Consider the following 8,278-nt stretch of genomic DNA (forward strand, 5'->3'; position numbering starts at 1 on the left):
GAAGTAGTAGTGTAGAGGTAGTGTAGTGGTAGTACACTGGTAGTGTAGAGGTAGTGTAGTGGTAGCATACAAGTAGTGTAATGGTAGTGTAGAGGTTGTGAAGTGGTAGTGTAGTGGTAGTGTACAAGTAGTGTAGTGGTAGTGTTGTGGTAGTGTAGAGGTTGTGAAGTAGTAGTGTAGAGGTAGGGTAGAGGTTGTGAAGTAGTAGTGTAGAGGTAGTGTAGTGGTAGTACACTGGTAGTGTAGAGGTAGTGTAGTGGTAGTGTTGTGGTAGTGTAGAGGTTGTGAAGTAGTAGTGTAGAGGTAGTGTAGAGGTTGTGAAGTAGTAGTGTAGAGGTAGTGTAGTGGTAGTACACTGGTAGTGTAGAGGTAGTGTAGAGGTTGTGAAGTAGTAGTGTAGAGGTAGTGTAGAGGTTGTGAAGTGGTAGTGTAGAGGCAGTGTAGTGGTAGTACACTGGTAGTGTAGAGGTAGTGTAGTGGTAGTGTAGAGGTTGTGAAGTAGTAGTGTAGAGGTAGTGTAGAGGTTGTGAAGTAGTAGTGTAGAGGTAGTGTAGTGGTAGTACACTGGTAGTGTAGAGGTAGTGTAGTGGTAGTGTTGTGGTAGTGTAGAGGTTGTGAAGTAGTAGTGTAGAGGTAGTGTAGAGGTTGTGAAGTGGTAGTGTAGAGGTAGTGTAGTGGTAGTGTAGAGGTTGTGAAGTGGTAGTGTAGAGGTAGTGTAGTGGTAGTACACTGGTAGTGTAGAGGTAGTGTAGTGGTAGTGTTGTGGTAGTGTAGAGGTTGTGAAGTAGTAGTGTAGAGGTAGTTTAGAGGTTGTGAAGTGGTAGTGTAGAGGTAGTGTAGTGGTAGTACACTGGTAGTGTAGAGGTAGTGTAGTGGTAGTGTTGTGGTAGTGTAGAGGTTGTGAAGTAGTAGTGTAGAGGTAGTGTAGAGGTAGTGTAGAGGTTTTGAAGTGGTAGTGTAGAGGTAGTGTAGTGGTAGTACACTGGTAGAGTAGAGGTAGTGTAGTGGTAGTGTTGTGGTAGTGTAGAGGTTGTGAAGTGGTAGTGTAGAGGTAGTGTAGTGGTAGTACACTGGTAGTGTAGAGGTAGTGTAGTGGTAGTGTTGTGGTAGTGTAGAGGTTGTGAAGTAGTAGTGTAGAGGTTGTGAAGTAGTAGTGTAGAGGTAGTGTAGTGGTAGTACACTGGTAGTGTAGAGGTAGTGTAGTGGTAGTGTTGTGGTAGTGTAGAGGTTGTGAAGTAGTAGTGTAGAGGTAGTGTAGAGGTTGTGAAGTAGTAGTGTAGAGGTAGTGTAGTGATAGTACACTGGTAGTGTAGAGGTAGTGTAGTGGTAGTGTTGTGGTAGTGTAGAGGTTGTGAAGTAGTAGTGTAGAGGTAGTGTAGAGGTTGTGAAGTAGTAGTGTAGAGGTAGTGTAGTGGTAGTACACTGGTAGTGTAGAGGTAGTGTAGTGGTAGTGTTGTGGTAGTGTAGAGGTAGTGTAGTGGTAGTACACTGGTAGTGTAGAGGTAGTGTAGTGGTAGTGTAGAGGTTGTGAAGTAGTAGTGTAGAGGTAGTGTAGAGGTTGTGTAGAGGTAATGTAGTGGTGAAGTAGTAGTGTAGAGGAAGTGTCATGGTAGTGTAGAGGTTGTGAAGTAGTGTAGAGGTAGTGTAGAGGTAATGTAGTGGTAGTGTAGAGGTTGTGAAGTAGTAGTGTAGAGGTAGTGTAGAGGTTGTGAAGTAGTAGTGTAGAGGTAGTGTAGTGGTAGTACACTGGTAGTGTAGAGGTAGTGTAGTGGTAGTGTAGAGGTTGTGAAGTAGTAGTGTAGAGGTAGTGTAGAGGTTGTGCACCAATCAGCGTTTGGTTTAACAGTGCAGCAAGCGCACCAATCAGCATACAGTTCAATGGTAATCCAACAGCATACAACTTTGAAAGAAAATACCTACTTAAAATGGATGAATCTACTGATTGTAATGCGTCTCACAAGCCATGGCCTTTGTTGAAGTAGTCGAGGAAAAAAGACTCATTCGTTTTCAAGTGCCTTCTCTGCCTGCCTCAGTATCATACAATTTCGTCCTCCAAAAATTCACCATCCAATTTAAGGAAGCATGTAGAAGTAAGATAATTTCATTGGCCTACTGGTCATTTATCATAGGCCTATTGGTCACAATATCTTGCAGCAAACCGTTTCTTTGTGTATGTTAAAACAAGTCCGACATTATCACTGTATCCATGGTTAGTTACTGTAGCTAGCTAAGTAGGATATTGCTAGTACTCAACCGAAAACTGCCTTAGCAACGTACTTGGCATGTAGCCAGCTAAGTTAGTTCATATTATTTGGAGTTTCCAGCTAAATGCATTGATATTGAAAAATAATAAACATTTGAACATAGCATTTTACATTAGAAAACAAATTATATTTAGTAGGTTTTACATGTGGAGCATAGTGCTAAAACAGTTAGCAGGTAGCTGCTAGTTGATATTTTGTCTTAAAGTTTGTGCTTTTGCATATGCTAAAACTATCTAAAGTATTCTGCAATAACTAAATTATTCTGTATCCTATTTGGCTGGTGCAGTAAAATACAGTAAATATATATTTTTTCATCAAATAGAAGGAGATTGATATCTGGATTTGCAATTGCAAATAAATATTTAACCACAATATTACTTATTCCCAAAAAGTTACTTCATAGCCACTTAGTCCTACCAAATAGAAATTACATGCTTTCTGTGTTTCCTGCTCATGATAATTTTAAAAATAAAAACAAAGAAACTAACACTTTAATCATAGAATTATTTGTGTACAGATAAGAGACAGAGCCTGTCCACATAAATTAGTTGATTATTCAAGAGTCATGGTATAGAGATAATCAATCAATCAATCAATCAAATTTTATTTATATAGCGCTTTTTACAACAGTTGTTGTCACAAAGCAGCTTTACAAGTGCCGAGTCCTAGCCCCCAGTGAGCAAGCCAAAGGCGACAGTGGCAAGGAAAAACTCCCTAGTTTTTTTGCATGAGGAAGAAACCTTGAGAGGAACCAAGACTCAGGGGGGGAGCCCATCCTCCTCTGGCTCCCCCCCTGAGATAACAGGATATTAGAGCCTTATTGATAGAGCCTAACTGATGGAACGTTACTTTCAATACTTAAGTACATTTGAAGGCCAATATTTTTGTACTTTTACTCAAGTAGAAGTCTAAAGGGAGGACTTCTACATGAACTGAAGAATTGTTTTTTCTTGGGTATCTGTACTTTTACTCAAGTACGTGGTTTGTGTACTTCGTCGACAACTGCCCACTGTAATGATTCTCTTAAGAGTGAGGACTGTTAAGATAAATGATGATTAGCCAAGCGACATAGCTATTCATTAATAACCCCAGAGAGGAGCATCCAGATAAATGATAATGATGCAGAGACGAAGGCAAACAGAGTGATTCATCAAGCAAGACCACAGTGATATAAAATAGGCAGCATTTCCTAGCAGTGATTCAAACTGTCCTCTGAGCTCAAGATTTCTCTTTCAACAAAAAGAAATGCAGAAGCAAGAGGGAAAGCATCTGAATAATGTATATTAATGCATATGTATATAATATAAATGTAAATAAAAATGTATTTGAATTATACATATATATATATATATATATATATATATATATATATATATATATATATATATATATACAAATAAAAACGGTCTGCAAGCGAGTTAAATTTAATTAGTGGTCAGCCGAATGAAGTTGAAGTTGATTAGATAGTAAGGAGCCTCATTTCAAACTCAATAAAACACAGGACTCAGAAAGGGGTGTTGACTCATTGATCCATCACCAGGATCTACATAGGAAGGACATAGGGCATAGGAACGCTATTCATGCTGAAGAAGTGAGGTCATCTGATAGTAAGAAGAGGAAAAGTGGCCAAAACAGAGGCAATTTAACTTCATGAAGAATGAGGAAGTACCTGGGGATTATCCAATCACAGAGGAGCCATGAGGAAGTACCTGGGAATTATCCAATCACACAGGAGCCATGAGGAAGTACCTGGGGATTATCTAATTACACAGGAGCCATGAGACAAAGTCAAGAAGAGCTGCACCATCTGAGAACTTCCAAGGGTACGACAGGTCCTCAAAGCCAGCTGAAGAGTAGAAATAAGAACCATGAACCATGTACACCTGCCATGTACACCCACCACGTACACCTACCATGTACACATGGCCTATCTAACCCATAGTTTGATATTTCAGGCCATCATCAGTGAAGTACTCTGGAACAAACTCCAGTGTTTTGTTATGGTTTACACTGACATCCTCCTTTACTTGGTTCGAGAAATGCAGAGTCCCTCTAATCAGCATTTCCTTCTAAGTTTATGTCTTCTCCCTCAATGCTGTGCTCTAGGTGAAACAGAAGATCAAGGTGGTGAAAGAGTAGCAGTAGCTAGAGCAGTTAGTAGCAGTTAGAGATTTCAGCTCCATCACAATCCCTTTGACCAAACTATGCAGTAAACTACATCCAGGATGTTCTTCACCTGGTTTTGGAGGAATGGAGGATCTGTGTAGAGGGTGTGGCTAGCCTAGCTGTTCATCGTGTTCTACACCCACCTGAAGAAGGCCACGCCTAATGCCTCCCTCCTCAGGAGACACTACCCCTGCCTCCATTTCACATAATCTCCTAATCCTAATCTCCTAATCCTATTACATTTGTGACACTGAGCCATTTGAGAACTTTTCCAATGCTTTTTTTTTGCTCATCGGTTTACGAAGGGTGCCCATAATTGTAAAGAGCATTGTATTTCAATAATACTAATTTAGTATTATTGAAATAAAGTGTATTTCTGAGCACCACAAATAATTTATTTAGGAACATCATAGACATTGCAAATAAGTATTATGTTGTTAAAACACTTTTAAACTTAAAGTGCAGATGTATTATTCAGTACATACCCTCATGTGCAAATAATATGAAACTGCAGTGTGATTGTGTGACGGACGAGGAGTGTAAATAAACAAGAAGCGATCACGCCAGTCTCATGTAAAAGGGGGGATTTAATGGGTAAAACTGTTCATGGTGCACAGACTCAAAACCCGTGAACTTGTCCAAATAAAAGATACAATAACCAGCACTCAACTAGTACAAAGACAAGACATATATAGACAGACAAACGACCCTCAGGTGTCGGGTATCCTAATAGGCCCCGCCCACACGAGGGACAAACACAATGCAACAACAACAGGAGGTGGCCAGCAGGGGGCCTTCATATTCAGGATTTTGTCTGATTGCAGCCTAGATTATATTGGTTATATAACCATACAGTGCTCTGCCTTAAGGGTCTGCTTTCTTAAACTCTGCATGCCTGGAATCTGCATGTCACACAGATTCTTCTATTCTAAGATCCACCTTTAATTGTGACACTGATCTCCTGATGGGAGAACGTGCACTCATCATTCCCCACCTTGTCAGCCCCCCTGTAACAACAGGATATTGTTTGGGCAGCCGGTCATCCTCAGCACAGCCTGGACACAGTGAGAGGCAACGGTACGCTAGATGATGATAATAATGTATCAGAGACATCAGCATGTTTTCAAATGCACGTCAAATAAGTCAAATACATCAAATACATTTAAAAAAAATAATCATGTCAAAGAACGTAGGTTGTTTGGTCGTTTGTAGAGTAGTGTATTTCTCTATTTTGTGTGGGTGTGTGTTTGTGCATAATGTAGTGTGTGATATACGTGTTCTCATTAATGTGAATGTCTTGGTTCTTCCCATGTTAGAGTCAGATAATACACATCTGTCATAGATGTAGTTGTACAAACGATGTCTTGACACACTCATCCACACTCATGTCTTGTAATGCACATTTTCTAATAATAAAGATTTATGAATTGACTTCCATTCAGACTGACTTAACACTAAAGCACCTAGTGAATATACTGCACTTTGTGATAACTCATCAGTAGTGTATTATTGAACTACTGGGTACATGACAGGCAGTTATGATGAGGGGAAGTGTGAGCTTGTACTGCCCTCCAATAGCCCAGACATGGCGTGGCCCTGGGCATGGCCCCTGGTGCGGCCTGTAGAGTGGCCCCTGGTGTGGCTTGTGGCGGGGCCAGTGGTGTGGCCCCTGGTACGGCCTGTAGAGTGGCTCCTGGTGCGGGCTGTGGTGTGGAGCCTGCTGTGACTCGGCACAGCCCAGGGCACCATGCAGGAGATGCAGGCTCTCCGATTCCTGGAGGACTCTTCTAAAACCACATCAGACAAGCTGACAAGTTACTGGGAGAGAAGCAAAGGAGATACAAACAAGTGCACCAAGTCCTTGCACAAGAGAGGTGAGCTAATTGTAGAAGAGAGGTGAGCTAATTGGAGAAGAGAGGTGGGCTAATTGGAAGCAAGAGAGGTGAGCTAATTGGAGGTAAGAGAGGTGAGCTAATTGGAAGTAAGAGAGGTGAGCTAATTGGTGAAGAGAGGTGGGCTAATTGGAGGTAAGAGAGGTGAGCTAATTGGAAGTAAGAGAGGTGAGCTAATTGGTGAAGAGAGGTGGGCTAATTGGAGAAGAGAGGTGAGCTAATTGGAGGCAAGAGAGGTGAACTAATTGGAAAAAACTGACTAATTGGCAGCAAGTTAGTCAAACATGCACGAGTCATGTCTTGCCATGATTAGTGAACCGTGGTCTTCAGCAGCTGTAACTATTCCAGCACTGTGTGATCTGGGAGGCTAACTAAGCTTTCTGTTTGGCTCCTGGAGTCATAAACATGGTGAGATATTTGTGGTGTAATTTACCGAGGGGTTCTGCAGCCCATCGCAGTCCTCTAGGGTGACTTATCGCCCCGCTGCTCCCACGCTGCTGGGGCAGTAAATCACTGCTTCTCATTTACGTGCCTCTCCACCCCGTGATCAGATCTGCTGAGACAACGTGAGCAGACATGGGAATGAAGTCAACAGAACTGCTCCATGTTCCTGTTGGTGCTGTCAGTGCTTACAAGGATCTGTACCTGTTGACGAGAAGTCACAGGATTTAGTGCTGATACACTAACATTTACTAGAAAATCTGTTTTCTTGTACTTATTAATGTGGATAATTTAAGTATTTTAAATAAATGATCAAATCATAGCAGTGTTTGCTACACTTTAGCAAAAGAAGTGTTTTCTCTCCCAGGATGTTTTTCTCAGGATGTTATACCAACAAATATTTACATTTTTCTCCTTTATCACTTTTACTGAGTGTAAATCTTGGGATGTTGAGCAGTTATTTTTGTTTACATGTGCATGGACAAACTTGAAATTACACACAAACTGATAAAAACAAATGTCCTATTGGGACGTGTGATCTGATAACTGGTTTATGTGAGGATATTATTAGAGGTATTAGTGAGGTATTTTAGGTGGAAAAGAATATCACACAACTGCACAGTGTCATATTTTGTTATACCATTTCATTTTAAGATGCTATACAAATAAACATTTATTTTGCGTGCTCACGTGCAGTTTCTGTTGACGCCGCTGTGAAGGAACAGTCTGACACTCTTGACCCAACATTGAATGAACAAGGTCAATGATATCAGACAATCCGCCCCTGAAATAACGTTGAATCTTAACGTTTGCTTTAGGTGCTAAAAAGTTTCATTGCTGTATCTTACTTAAGGTCAAAGTAATGTTGGTTCAGTGACACTTGACAAACAGGTGCTTGTTGCAAAAGAGGGAAACTGAGAATGTCATTACATGAGAAAACACCATTGTCGCGCAATGTTCTCCGCTATACCACAACAAGCTGTTCTGAAACCTGTGTAACCACCTACAAGAAATTACACGAGGCCCATGTGCACTGCTCTATAAAATATGTGTCACCTGTAGCCATTGATTTATTTATATAACCAGCAGCAGAATCGTGTCAGTAAGCAAATTCTCATGCAGCGTGTATTTGTACTTGGGTTTGACATGCGCAAGGTCTGCAGTAGCTGCAGGCAACACACCAGCTGGAAGCCTCTGTTGTCTTTCCCTGAGGTAGATACAGAGATAAACCCTGGAACCTGCATTCTCACTGTACTGTAACTGTCACCACGGCCTTCAAAGTGACCTGTGAGCTGGTTCTTTCGCCTGTGAGCTGTATGCTCCCAGAATGGCGTGACAGGCCTATATCGGTATACGCAGCAGTGTTTCCTGGATGGTCACACAGTTCCTGGGGTTGTTGTATCAGAAGAAGATGGATGAAGGGCGTGACCTTCTCTGTGTCTCCGCTGACACAGCGACAGCTCTGGATGTAGCAGCAGGTCCGGACGCCGCAGTGAAGCAGGAGACATATCTGTC

The 8,278-nt window shown here is 41.5% G+C and overlaps 1 long non-coding RNA gene across 1 annotated transcript; it reads left to right on the plus strand.

Annotated features, from left to right (window-relative positions):
• The first annotated feature begins 6,518 nt into the window (after window positions 1-6,518).
• On the plus strand, window positions 6,519-7,100 carry LOC143528974 (uncharacterized). The gene is made up of 2 exons (XR_013134572.1): window positions 6,519-6,730; window positions 6,874-7,100. It is a non-coding gene; the product is annotated as an uncharacterized LOC143528974 (long non-coding RNA).
• Window positions 7,101-8,278: the final 1,178 nt, after the last annotated feature.

Source organism: Brachyhypopomus gauderio, chromosome 13 (assembly GCF_052324685.1).
Source record: "Brachyhypopomus gauderio isolate BG-103 chromosome 13, BGAUD_0.2, whole genome shotgun sequence".
Taxonomy (NCBI): Eukaryota; Metazoa; Chordata; class Actinopteri; order Gymnotiformes; family Hypopomidae; genus Brachyhypopomus; species Brachyhypopomus gauderio.